This window comes from Saccopteryx leptura, chromosome 3 (genome assembly GCF_036850995.1).
Source record: "Saccopteryx leptura isolate mSacLep1 chromosome 3, mSacLep1_pri_phased_curated, whole genome shotgun sequence".
In the NCBI taxonomy this organism is placed as follows: Eukaryota; Metazoa; Chordata; class Mammalia; order Chiroptera; family Emballonuridae; genus Saccopteryx; species Saccopteryx leptura.
In genome coordinates, this window is record NC_089505.1 from 13,612,354 (window position 1) to 13,623,456 (window position 11,103).

At 36.4% G+C, this 11,103-nt stretch overlaps 1 non-coding gene across 1 annotated transcript; it reads left to right on the forward strand.

Annotated features, from left to right (window-relative positions):
- Nucleotides 1-725: 725 nt before the first annotated feature.
- Nucleotides 726-801, forward strand: TRNAV-GAC (transfer RNA valine (anticodon GAC)). Its single transcript has one exon. It is a non-coding gene; the product is annotated as a tRNA-Val (tRNA).
- The last annotated feature ends 10,302 nt before the right edge of the window (nt 802-11,103 follow it).

Genomic DNA, 11,103 nt, shown 5'->3' on the forward strand with positions numbered 1-11,103 from the left:
GTCTCGCCTCACACCATTTCAAACTTGGTGGGAAAGGTCTCAAGGAGATTCTTAAGGAGCCTATTAGAAGTCCCCAAAAGCTTAGGGCTCACAGCAGACTGGTATCTAACTCATGACTGGAAATCAGAAAAGAAGCCTTCAGCACAAGCCTCTCACTATGATGTGGTGATAGTGAAAATATCTCCTCTCCTTCTCCCCTGATTTTGGAACTCCGATTACACATCTGTTAGACCATTTGATATTGTCTCACAGGTCACTGAGGCTGGTCATTGCTTTCTATTAATATCTTTTGTTTAAGTTTGGATAGTCCTATTGTTACGTATTCAAGTTCAGTGATCCTTTATTTTAAGAGACCTGCTGTGGATTCCATCCAGTAAAATTTTAAGATAAACTGTATCTTTATATCTATAAGTTCTAGTTGGCATACCTTATTATAGCTTTTATTTTTCACCTTATAATTCAAGTTTTCCTTCAAAGCAATGAGCACGTGCATAATATCTTTTCTTTAAAAGAAATATGGGTTTGTTTGTGTTTTGCAGCTTTCATGTTCTTCCTCATCTCCTTTCCCTAAACATGTTTTTCTGGCATCTCTCTTCTAAGCTCCAAGGGTCCTTCCTTTGGTTTAACTTGTTTCCTGAGCTCATTGCTTCTAATTCTGTGGCCTCCTAAGTAAACTTTCTCTTATAGTTTGAAAAACAAAAACCAATAAATAGAAAAAAGAAACCGCCCTGGCCAGTTGGCTCAGCGGTAGAGCGTCGGCCTGACGTGCGGGGGACCCGGGTTCGATTCCCGGCCAGGGCACATAGAAGAAGCGCCCATTTGCTTCTCCACCCCCGCTCCTCCTTCCTCTCTGTCTCTCTCTTCCCCTCCCGCAGCCAAGGCTCCATTGGAGCAAAGATGGCCCGGGCACTGGGGATGGCTCCTTGGCCTCTGCCCCAGGCGCTAGAGTGGCTCTGGTCGCGGCAGAGCGATGCCCCGGAGGGGCAGAGCATCGCCCCCTGGTGGGCAGAGCCTCGCCCCTGGTGGGCGTGCTGGGTGTATTCCAGTGGGGCGCATGCGGGAGTCTGTCTGTCTCTCCCCGTTTCCAGCTTCAGAAAAATACAAAAAAAAAGGAAAAAAGAAACCATAAATTTTTTTTAGAGTTTAAAATGCTCAGTATGATATAAGCATGGACTCATGTCATTATATATTTGTCCAAATGCAGTCTATAAATTGTGGGCTTTGGGTGATTGGGATGTATCAGTACAGGTACATCAATTGTAACAAACGGACGCTTGCAGGAGATGCAGATAATGGGAGGCCCTGCGTGTGTGGGGACAGCTATATTGGACAGCTCTTTATCTTCTCAATTTTTCTGTGAATTTAAAACTGTTGTAAAAACGTTTTTAAAAGACACATTTGAAAATCACATCCTTAATGAACCAAAAAAACAAAGAAACTAAAAGGTCTTGTCTCATAATTCCATCATTTCTGTCATTTCTGGGTCAGTATTTGACTCCATTAATTACTCCTTTCTTCCCACACTTTCTTCACTTGCCCCCTCCCCCCCGCCCCGGTTTGGAATTAGCTTTTGTTTCACTCTAGCTATGCACACGCCATTACAGAGATCATTCAGCCAATACATAGCTTTAAAAATAATCTGTCAGTGACTCCCAAATTGTATTCCTCGCCTAGACATCTCTCCTGAAATCCGGATGCATATATCTACCGCCTGAGCCATGTCTCCACTGGGATGTCTAACAGACACCTCAAATGGAACTTACTCAAAGCTGGACACTTGATATTTTTCCCCAAACTATTCCATCTTCCTGCTTCACCATTTCTCCTTGTAGCCTGAACTGCTCTGTCACAGATATCTACACAGTTAAATGTCTCACCTCCTGTGGATATTAGTTCAGATGTCACCTTCTCAATGAGTCCTGCTCCAAACACCTAATTTAAAATCTTGTACCCTAAACCCCTCCGTTCAGCCCTCTTTACCCTACTGTTTTTCTCAAAGCATAAATTATTTCTAATACTCTAAAAATAGCACTTTACTTACTCCTTATTTCTATTATTTTACTTATAAATAAATAAAATAGGTTCATGAGGTTTTCTTGGTCTGTTTTGTTAACTGACATATCTCAAATTTAGCACCAGTTGATACTGAATACATGATATCTGCATGAATGATCGATATTAGTATGTCAATTATTTGGCAGTTATGTAAACATAACATTGAGATATCAATTCAGTACTTAAGACAAACTATAATTTCAATCTGCTATGATATTTTCTGAATATTTATTAAAATAATACCTTTTAACTCAAACTTGGTTTAAGTTCTTCAAGCGTAACAATTATGTTTTGGAGTTTTAGTCTCTCTGCTACTATTACTGCATTGCTTTGTACACTGTAAGAAGTATAGGCTAAAGAAAAATAATATTTTCAGTTTTTATTTTTCCTTGCAGATCTGGTTTCTAATACTGGCTATTTTAATAATGAACAGGTATTTAATTTAAAAAAATAAAACCCTCAATTTCTTTCAAATCAACATATTTTTTTCTATACTAGAACCTTCTTTTGTTTACTCTATTTATTTTCATTTTTCTCCTATTCCTCCCCTTCATTAAAGGCAGCCATTTTAATGTGTTTGATTTATATAATTTTTTTGTGAATCTCTAAAATATGTGTTTGGGGCATATTTATTTTTATCTTATATAGATTGTGTTGTACTCACACCTGTCATTCCATTTTATTTTCTTTCTTTTTATTTTCTATTCTATGTACTATGTTTTTAAAATCTCTCTTAAATTTGTACTTCAGCAAATGGGGGTGGAGAAAAGTAACTCCTCTGCTTATTTTACCATATGATTATTAAGCTCCTCCAGGAAAAACATATGAGAACACTTGGAAAGTATTAAAAAAATCTCTCTGTAGCTATAAAGTAATAATATTGTGCAAACACTGTAATAGCACAGATCACAACAGAAGCTTAAAAGATACAATGCAAAAGATAGTAAATGTGGGTCCCCTTGTCCAGAAGGCTCTTGAGCTTTGCTGGGCCAGGGAGCCATAGAGAGCTAGTGGTGTCTTAGGGTATGACTCATCTATAAACCAGAATGTAAACTCATTTTGTAAAACTGTCTTACTGATAACCATAATACTCACATTTACTATTAACTTTCTTTATAAATTAATGAGCAGTATTCTACTTTTAAGTTTAACTCAGAACCAAGAGCTTTTGAAGGTCAGCTGGGTAATGTGACTAGGAGGCAAGAGGAAGCAGGGTTCATTTTCCCCAAGATAAAATAACATGGATAGGATTCTTTTGGTAATATCTTGCCCAACTGTTAAGACTTCGTTCTGCCTTGGCCACTGCCTTGGCTTATGTATGTTGATAAAATATTTTTCCCAGTATTTTTTAAAAACACATGTAGTGAATAACTATTTTTTAACACCATCTTGTTTACATTACATTTATTTAATATCTTAAAATAGCTATACATATTACACATATAGAGTGTATGACAATGATTATAGCTCATAAAAAATCATAAAGCAGATAATCTGGTAAAGAGCACACAGATTAAGATATGAATATTGCACTCTCTCTTGGGCACCTGTGCCGCCCTCTTTATCACATTCCTCATCCTCTTTCGGATACTACTATCCTGACATTTTCAGTGATGAATCATTTACCTTTTTCTTTTTAGTTTTTACTAAATCTGTGCTGACTAGTATACAATAATATATTTTCATTTTTGAACTTCTTATAAATAATGTCATACTGTATATATTCTTTGATAACCAGTTTATTTCCTGCACTGTGAGGCTTGGGAAATTTTCTATGGCAATACATATAGCTGTAGTTTATTTTTTATTCCTATGTATAACTAGACCATAACTTGATGTACATTCTAATATTAAGAGAAATTTTGTTGTTCCGAGTTTTTTACTATTATGAAAATTTCTCTTGTGTACACTATGAGTCTCCTGGTAACAATATGTAAGAATTTCCGGGCCTCATTCTTAGACTTTGAAATCTAGGTTACAACATGTGCACATCAATGACTTCATTAGATACTGTCAGACAGTTTTCCAGTGTTTGTAGCAATTTACATTTCCACCAGCAGTGTGTGAGAAACCCCACTGCTCCACAAACTCACTGCTCTGCACATTATTAATTCATGCAATCCATGTGACTAGGCTATTGCTTTCTCTCACATAATCATACTTTGAATTATAACTCTCTTTGAAGACTACAGTATTTCTACTGCTTCTCTATTGTGAATTGAAAACTCTGTGTCCCAAGGTAACTCTCTCAGAGGACATTACTTACTGAATGATAACTGCTAGGTTAGCTACTAAGGGACCATGTTACAGCAGGTATCTTGAACTCATTACTGTTGACATTTTGGACTGGAAAATTATTTACTATTAGGACATTTCCTGTGCACTTGGAATGTTTAGCAAAATCCCTGGCCTCTACCCACTAGACACTCATATAGCATCCTTCATTCAGTTAGTCACAGTGTTACAATATTACCCATATCCTGACTGGGGAGTTTAGGCTAGAAGAATTGTAATGAAGTCAATGATTTGAGAGTCACTGACAGCCTATCAACACAAATGGGCAAGCTTTTCCCTAGATATGAGCTTCAGAAAGACCTGTGCACTTGGAAATAATATGTTCAGGACAAATGAAAAGAGGGATAATTTCAAGCATTAGGTCACGTTATTTTTATTATTATTTTTTTTTTACAGAGTCAGAGGGAGAGATAGACAGACAGGAACGGAGAGAGATGAGAAGCATCAATCATCAGTTTTTTGTTGTAACACCTTAGTTGTTCATTGATTGCTTTCTCATATGTGCCTTGACCGTGGGGCTATAGCAGACCAAGTAACCCCTTGCTGGAGCCAGCGACCTTGGGTCCAACCTGGTGAGCTTTGCTCAAACCAGATGAGCCCGCGCTCAAGCTGGCAACCTCAAAGTCTCGAACCTGGGTCCTCTGCATCTCAGTCTGATGCTCTATCCACTGAGCCATGGCCTGGTCAGGCGGTCACGTTATTATTTTTTGTTGGTTTGTTTTGATGAAGTGTGAAAAGTGTTTTACCTGTCAACAGTATCATTTCTGTCAGTGAAAGGAAACAGCCAGTTAAAGATAATAGACCAATAATCCTCTAGCAAAGCATATAACAGTAAAGCAAAAGTGGGCCTGAGACAGACTTGCACTTCTGTCTGGGAACCTGGGTAGACATACTTCCTTCCATCTGTCCCGTGAATTAAAACCGCTGAACTTCGTATTTAAAATAAAAAGAATCTCTGAAACAGGTCAGAGATTACAGGTCCCCCAAAAATGACACCATTTTGGATTTTGTGTAGTTTTTCTTTTTAATCTCTTATACCCCAAACTTGGAGCTAAAGGAGGCATCAACTTGAAAATGCCAACAGGTACAAAGAAAAAAATACCAAAGAAAAAAATGCCTATTTTTTCTAGCCAAAGGACAAAGAAAGAGTCAGCCTAGAGAGACAGAAAACTTGTAGACAATAATCACTCTCTTCAACCAAGCAACCAAGAAGAGCCTGTGCCTCCTCCTACTCATACAGAAAACACCAACTAAAAAGCCTAAACTTCCAGCCTTATGAAGACATAAGGAGAAACCTCAACATTCCTGCCAGAGTGGTGTTAGAAAAGGCCACACAGGGAGCCAGGACCATCACCTTGCTAGCTAGATAATGCTGATGAAAGAAATCTAAGCTCCAAGTAAAGTGTAAATGTATACCATCTTCATGGATTGGAAAACTCAGTATAGTAATGATGTCAACTCTCCCCAACTTGATATGAAGGTCTAACACAATTCCTGGCAAAATCTTAGCAAAAATTTATGTACATATAAGCAAAGTTCTGAAGTCTATATGGAAAGGGAATGGCAATAGAATATCTAAAGCAACTTTGATTAAAGTGAGATTATTTTATTATTAATAAACATGTTTTCATTATCCACTGCATGTCTGGCATTATTCTAAGTACAAGGAATGTAGTAGCCTTAAACAACATATGGAAAAAATACATGGAGCTTATATGCTTTTGGGAAAGATAATTGATAAAAACATAAACATGTAAAATATAGTTTTAAGTCAGTTGTCAATAAGTTTTATCCAGAAATATAAAGTTCTACACAGAAAAATAAAGCAGATGAGGGTGATGTGGGGGCAGGGTGTTCTTTGTAGGATGATCAAGAAATGCCTCCCTTAGGGTAATTAGAACAAAGGACAATTGATCATGAGGGAGCCAGCTACACAGATGTTAAGTGCGAGGGGAAATGTCACAGGCAGAGAGATCTTCCAGGACAAGAGATCTGAAGCTGGAGTGTAATGGGCTTAAGAGCTCAGCAAGGTGACCAGTGTTGCTGAGTGTAGTACGTAAGAAAGAGTAATAAGTGTCAGAGCATGTTCAGAGATGTCATGTCTTGTAGGTAACTGTGAATCCTTTTGACTTTGAGTGAGAGGAAATCGGAGAGAGTTTCACAATGAGAAACAATGTGACTCAACTTGAGTATAGAAATGAGAGGAGAGGTATGTACAAGTTAAAATGTAAGGCAATGCCTGACCAGGCGGTGGTGCAGTGGATAGAGCATCAGACTGGGATGCAGAGGACCCAGGTTCGAGACACTGAGGTCACCAGCTTGAGCACGGGCTCATCTGGTTTGAGCAAAAGTCCACCAGCTTGAACCCAAGGTCGCTGGCTCCAGCAAGGGGTTACTCTGTCTGCTGAAGGCCTGCGGTCAGGGCACATATGAAAGAGCAATCAATGAACAACTAAGGTGTTGCAATGCGCAATGAAAAACTAATGATTGATGCTTTTCATCTGTCTTCATTCCTGTCTGTCTGTCCCTGTCTATCCCTCTCTCTGACTCACTCTCTGTCTCTGTAAAAAATAAATAAATAAATAAAAATTAAAAGAAAAATGTAAGGCAACAAAGGCAAAAAAAAATTTCAAAGTTTGCTTTTTAGAATAAAACACATAATAAAGAGATCCTTATACCTTCTCCTACTTGAAACTCTAGAGCAGATTCTCTTTTTCTCTTGTTAACGATAAGAAACCAACACTCAATATTAAGACAGTGTTGCCTGACCAGGTAGTGGCATAGTGGATAGAGCGTTGGCCTGGGTTGCTGAGGATCCAGGTTCTAAACCCTGAGGTCTCCAGTTTGAGTGTGGGGGTCTCTAGATTGAGCAAGGGATCATAGACATGACCCCATGGTCACTAGCTTGAGCCCAAAGTCACTGGCTTGAGCAAAGGATTCCTGACTCTGCTGGAGGCTCCCCCATCAAGGCACATATGGCAAAGCAATTAATGAACAACTAAAGTGCCACAACTATGTGTTGATGCTTCTCATCTCTCTCTGTTCCTGTCTTCTATCCTTGTCTGTCTGTCTCTCTCACTAAAAAAATAAAAAAGACAGTATTGATTAAACAACCCATAAAAATGAGGTTTTTTTTAAGTACTGAATAGCAACCAATGAAATGTAATTGGAAAATAAGTTACATTAAGTTGATTTAAATTAGAATACAAAGTGTCAAAGTTTAAAAATTATTGAAATATGACAAAGGGGTTCATAAAAGTATATTTTACCTTCGATGGCTATAAATTACATAATGTGATTTAATGTCAGCATATTACTGAACTTGATGTGTAAATTATGGAAATATGACTTATTACTTTTATAATCATAGCAAATTTATTAATTTTGTGGTTTTAAGTCACTCGTGAAAATATCTCACAGGAAGCAAGATGATTTGAGATGACTTTATGTAGGAGCTATCATGGCCCTGTGCTGTCATAAAATTTAATGAAATTTCTTCACAGCAACAGGAAGCTGGTACTGAAAATATGTGTCCTATCAGAACTAGAACTTATTCTCACCTTGCTCTGGGGATTCTGATTTTGGGCTTGTGAAAAACCAAAACTAAAAATAATAATGTAAAACACTGGCAGTGTTGGAAAATCACAAGATATTTCAGTTTGTGTTTGTTACTTATGGTTTGTGATATTTTTGATTTTGTGGTCACGCTTTCACTCAAGGGTGTCTTCATAAACAATAGTTTACTAAAATCGGGTTATAAGGAGTACAATTGTATCAGTGAGAGACTATTTGAAATATGGTAATATGTTTAGCTTTATTTATTTTTTGTCAGTTTTTCATCAATATGGGTTCTGCTTCAGAATCATTGGCAGAGATAGCAATAATGAATCTGAGACTAAACAATTCCAGCTCACCTGGGAGGACCCATCCCATCAGATTACATCACTAATCTTAGATTGCTTGTCAGATTGCCATTGTGTTGTAGTATTCATCTTTTCTCAAGAATTCTTTTCTGTTAACATCCATCCTAATAGTCCATAAGGTAGTCTCAAATCACATATTCAAATTAAGAGAAGAATACTAAGATGCAGATACTTAATCCTTCAGGATTAGGTTGTTATAGCCTTTTATTTTGGAGTTACCAGTTCAGTTTCCCTGTTTGCAATACACATGCACAACTTTTACTTTCTGTTATACTTTTTCCTCATAACTCACGACCTTCCAGAGGTTTTAATAACCAAACAGCCTAAGGTACTGGTCAGTGTCTTCCTTATCTTAGTAGCAAAATTAAAGGATAACTGTGTATGAAGTTCATGTTAATCTATGTTCTAATAAAGAAATATCAAAATATTTTACATCATAAAGCCATTATTTGAAACAATAACAAGAAGAAATAAAATATAATAAATGTTTATTTTAGTACATTTTAGTTGGTTCCAAAGTTCTATCTTTGGCATATGAAAATAAAACATATTTTCCATTATTTATATATTTAAAAAACAATTAAACCTATATAGTTTTAAACCTATATATTGACTATTAAAATTTACATAGAACTATTAAAGTTCTATGTATATAAATTTACATAGAACTATGTAATATAAAAGAATAAGTTGATTCAAGTAAAAATTGCAATTGTGCTAATTTTATTTGGTTATTAAAGCTCATTACTTTCACATTTCTATTTGCATTTACAAGAATAATACAAATTGATGAACTTGAAGCTATTTTTAAAAACTTGGTCATTTCAAAGCCTTGTTCTTAGAATTGTCCTTCCCCAAACAAAATAGACTAAAAAAATTAAGAATGCTTTAATCTTTTTATGAGTGATATGATAAAACTTGGCTTTATTTGTTATTATCTTCTGAAAACTGGAAACCAATTAAGTGGTTATACAAAGCTGTTATTTTTAGAACAAAACAGAAATAAATTTGAATACCTGTATTCACTAGCAAATAGCAGTTGTGTTCTTTTAATCTTAATAAAGTTAATTGTTATGCCATCCTCAATGACTTTCTCTAGAAAATTTGCAGAATGATTTACTGCCTATTTCTTATTCTTTCATTTTAATATTTATTATTCTTAATAAAGAGGTTATTTTATTTTTTTCTTATGATTATTTGTAGGAATACAGTAAAACTTTAACATTTTAAGAGTTATCTTTTCAAATCTTTGGTGATAATCTTTAGTGACAAATGTGAATAAATACATATGCAATAAGTTTATAAGCAATAGGTATTAGAATCTTTTCAAAGGTAATTAAAAATTATCATGTTTTATATAGTTTTCTTCAAGATTGTCAACTATATTTCTTAAAGGTAAATCACTTCACTAAATCTATTTATTTAGTTTTGATCTCAAATTTGTTTTTCCATTTTCTCTTATTTTATTTCATGAACCCAAAATATAGTAGTACATTTTTGAAATTTTGTAATTTACTTTGTTAACAAATTTTGTCTGAGAATATTTGGTACAATATGATCATTAAGAAACACGTTACTTCTAGGTATTCATATCCGGAGACAGCTAAAGGAATCAGTATCCTTGATGACATCTCTATTACTGCTATACAATAATTTTCAATTTTTTCAATTTTATTTTTATTAAGTGAGAGGCAGGGAGGCAGAGAAACAGACTATTACATGTGCCCCTGCAGGAAACTACCTGACAAACTCCCTACCAGGTGATGCTCTGCCAATCTGGGGCTGCTGCTCCATTGCTCTACAACTAAGCTATTTCAGCACCTGAGGCAAAGCTGTGGAGCCATCCTCAGCACCCGGGGCCAACTTACTCAAACCATTTGAGCCATGGCTGTAGGAAGAAAAGAAAGAGAGAGAGAAAGAGAAGGAGGAAGGGTAGAGAAGAAGATGGTAGCTTTTCTGTGTGACCTGACTGGGAATCAAACCCAGTACTTCCACACACCAGGCTCACACTCTACCACTAAGCCAACCAGCCAGGGCCAAATAATTTTCATTGCCATAAAATTTTATCACTGAACTGTGAATAACCTCAGAGAACAGAGCCCAACTCTGCCCTATGCATGGCCCATTGACATCAGTGATAGGTGGCCGCTGAGCTCTTGTGATGTATGTCTGATGATAAGGCATCATTTAATGTTAGATGCAAAGAAAACTTTAATTCTGCTTATAAAACTATATATATACAGATGTTCACACAATTTAAAACAAATATTCTGCTAAGTGTTTGTTGCCATACTAATAAATAAATCTGTAAAAGAAATTTACAAAGCCTTTATGGAAACATGTCTAACTTTATAATTGCTTTCCCTCACATGTTTTTCATCCATAACACAGAAATGTTCTTTCATCTTTTCCATTCAAACCCAAGAAGCAACATAAGAATATCAGCTTTTCTTTAAAACTTTAGTATTTATTCTAATCTACAATCTCAATATCCTCTATTTTATCTCTTTCAAAGGGAATAGATAACATCAGGGAAAAGTAAGAAAAATTGTTCTTATATTTTGGGGGTGTTTTAAAAATCGAGTTCCCGCCTGACCAGATGATTGCGCATTGGATAGAGCGTCGGACTGGGATGCGGAAGGACCCAGGTTCGAGACCCCGAGGCCACCAGCTTGAGCGCGGGCTCATCTGGTTTGAGCAAAGCTCACCAGCTTGGGCCCAAGATCACTGGCTTGAGCAAGGGGTTACTCAGTCTGCTGCAGCCCCATGGTCAAGGCACATATGAGAAAGCAATCAATGAACAACTAAGGAGCTGCAACGAAAAACTGAT